The sequence below is a fragment of the Callorhinus ursinus genome, unplaced genomic scaffold (genome assembly GCF_003265705.2).
Source record: "Callorhinus ursinus isolate GAN/ISIS: 27379988/994484 unplaced genomic scaffold, GSC_fseal_2.0 scaffold91, whole genome shotgun sequence".
In the NCBI taxonomy this organism is placed as follows: domain Eukaryota; kingdom Metazoa; phylum Chordata; class Mammalia; order Carnivora; family Otariidae; genus Callorhinus; species Callorhinus ursinus.
In genome coordinates this window covers 59232-62383 of record NW_027397153.1, presented here as the reverse complement: position 1 = coordinate 62383, position 3152 = coordinate 59232, and the positions used below count along the sequence as shown (strand labels likewise).

The following is a 3152-nucleotide window of genomic DNA, read 5'->3' as shown; positions in this document are numbered from 1 at the left end:
TGTAGCCACTAAAGTACCTCTTCTTTTAGCTTAAGGGTCAGCTAATGATTGGACAAAGGTTTCCTTAACCTGACAGGACACTGCTCCAACCCAAATTTTCTTAGCAAGAAAGGGACCTCATTTGTGTTGGGTTGGTGGCATCTAAACACCATTTTAGTCCTTGGGAGTGCTGTCAATAACTTTTATTAGGATGCATTTAGGGTTCTTCTGAGGGCATTTATTGTTTCCTGCATACTGTGGGGGAAATCAAACACTGCTATGAAGTAGGTGGCCTAAAGGTAGTTTCTTTGTCTACTTTTTATTAGGGGGTGACCCTTTTACCCAACACCCCTCACACCTCTCCCCATTCAGGTTCTGGCAATCTAAACATGGATGTTGTCTCTCTCTCTCTCACACACACACACATACACACACGCACACGCGCGCGCACACACACACACACACACACACGCACACACCAAGCACTTTTTCCTTCTCGTCTATGGGGTAAATGTTAAGAATGGAAGCTTGTCTTCAATGTTCAGTCCTCAACCACACTTTATCAATAATGTCTGGCCAACGGTGGACCTGTCACTGTAGCCCCCAACTGTCCAGAACCTCTCCTTCTCCCTTCTCACAACCTGTCTCTTCCCTTCTTTCCCTAGTTCTTCATGATCAGAGAACCTGCGTGTGTGCGCGTGCACGCGCACACACACACACACACACACACACCTCCTGGAATAAGGGGCTTCTCAAAAGTTGTTGATTTCATTTTAATCAATACCATCTCTGTTCCAGGATGGTGTCATATCTTGTAGGATGGTGATATGCCATTGTAGGGTCTTTCCAGCCCTGGCCTTAGTGCCTTGGACTTAGGCTACTATTCACTCTTTGCTAAAGGCCGAAATTTCTTGGCCTTTTTCACTCTCTTCACCTTTCTTGGACTTGTTGTACTAGAACGAGAGGATTTTTTTCTCGAACTTGTATGAAGCAGTCTTTTCATTCCCCTCTGCATCTTCTTCACCTGGAAGGGCAAACAGGGTGATTCCAGAAGGGCAATAGGTTGGAAGACGATGGGGGACTGAATGGAAAGGAAGGATTCATGAGGAGGGGCAAAGGCTAATGAGGGGTTTTATGCCAGGGAAGGAAAGGGTGGGAGTCTTGGGGGAGGGGAATCAATGGGAAAGAAGAGAAGGAACCTGAGTGAGGTGGTCTCACCTTGCCACTATCTACGGATCTGGGTCGACACTGGCTCGTCCTCTTCTTTCTTTTTGTGCTTGGGGTGGTTTTGTGCTTGGGGTTGGTTGTTCCATAACTGCGCCAGCTTTCTCTGGCTTCCTGGTAACTTTAGCCATGTTGAAGCCTCCAGGTGGTCTTCTCCAGAGCTCCTGACCAGACTGTAAAATACCCCTTACCAGTACAATGAGGAGCCACACCCTTTGGCTTTGTTTGTTCAGCTAGGGGATATGGGCAGGTGGGTGGTAGCTTAGACATCACAAAGCACCACTCTTGGCTCCTCCCTGGGGGGTGGGGGTGCTGGGTAAACCAACATGCTCTGATTGGAGAGAGTGGGCATTTTCTCAACAACCCCTTCAAGAGTTTCCTGAACTGACCCGCCAACGTTTCTCATCATCTGCACACTTGGCAGGCAGAAGGTGTTTCCTCCAAGTGCTGCCCTATAGCCACTCTCATTCCTTGTTTCATTCTCTTCTCTCCCATCTTTCAGCATTGCCTAATATTTTGGATGTCTTACCTAAAATGCTTCCAAGATAATGTGACTGTATTTTTCTATGGAGGTGCTCATCACCCCACTTCTTTTCAACAGTTTTCTCTTATGCACCTTGAAGGCCATTCACTTCTTGGCTACTACCAGGAAACTGTCCCACTCCACCCATCTTTTTTTCCCACTATCTTTGTAGATCTCCTCAGTCTTCTATTCTACAGTATGAAATTACTGCCTTTATCAGCAGTCAAAACAGTGTGGTCCTGGCATTAGGATAGACCCACAGATCAATGCAACAGAAGTGAGAACCCAGAAATAAGCCCATATAGCTGAAGACACCTTTGTTTTTGAGAAAAGTGCCAAGAACATTCAATGGGAAATAATAGTTATTTCAACAAATGGTGCTTTGACAACTGGATGTCCACCGGCATCTGCTTGAGGTTCTCTCTCTCTCCCTCTCTCTCTGCCCCTCTCCCTTATGTGTTTTCTCTCTCTCTCTCTCTCTCTCTCTCTCTGTCTCTCAAAAAAAAAAAAAAAGAAAGTGAAGAGACAGAAGTGGATGCATAGAACAGGAGAAAAATTTTGTACATCATAAATCCATAAGGGAAATTTATCCAGAATATATAAAAGAACTCTTTCAACTCAACAATAAAAAGACAACCCAATTTAAAGTGGTCAAAAGACCTGAAAGACACTTGTCCAAAGAAGATATACAAAGGGTCAATAAGCATATAAAAAGATATTCAACCTTATTAGCCATCAGAGAAATGCAAATCAAAACCAAAATGAGAGATCACTTCACACCCACTAGGATAGAAATAATTAAAAAGTAAGATAATAACATGTATTGGTGAGGTTGTAGAAAACTGGAACCTTCATGCCCTGCCTGTGGGAACGTAAAATGGTGCAGCGGTTGGAAAAACAGTCTGGCAGTCCCCAAAAAGCTAAACATAGAGTTACCACCTGACCCTGGAATTCTGCTCCTAGGCATATGTCCATGAGAAATGAAAACTACAATGTCCACACAAAAACTTGTACACAAATGTTCTTTAAATCTAAACAGAACATTTTATATTTACCATAGAGAACTCACTGACCTTAACCCCCTTGAGAATATCTCCATGGCAACTGTAACTCTCATATTCTGCTGGAGGGAGTGTAAACTGTTAGAACTACTTTGGACAACTGGTTGACCGTCAGAATACCTAACAACAGAATATTACTCAGCCTTACAAAGGAAGGAAATTCTGAACCATTCTACAACATGAAACCCTGAGGACATTACACTAAGTGAAATAAGCCAGGCACAAAAAGATAAATACTGTGGGATTCCACGTCTGGGAGGTACTTAGAGTTGTCAAAATCGTAGCGACAGAAAGTAGAATGGTGGTTACCAGGGGATGTGGGGAGGGTAGAAGGGGGACTTGCTATTCGATAGGCGTAGGATTTC

The 3152-nt window shown here is 44.0% G+C and overlaps 1 long non-coding RNA gene across 1 annotated transcript; it reads right to left on the bottom strand.

Moving 5' to 3' along the window:
• Nucleotides 1-734: 734 nt before the first annotated feature.
• On the bottom strand, nt 735-1393 carry LOC112817799 (uncharacterized). The gene is made up of 2 exons (XR_003206474.2): nt 1198-1393; nt 735-1003 (listed from the first exon to the last, which is right to left on the bottom strand). It is a non-coding gene; the product is annotated as an uncharacterized lncRNA (long non-coding RNA).
• Between the last annotated feature and the right edge of the window lie 1759 nt (nt 1394-3152).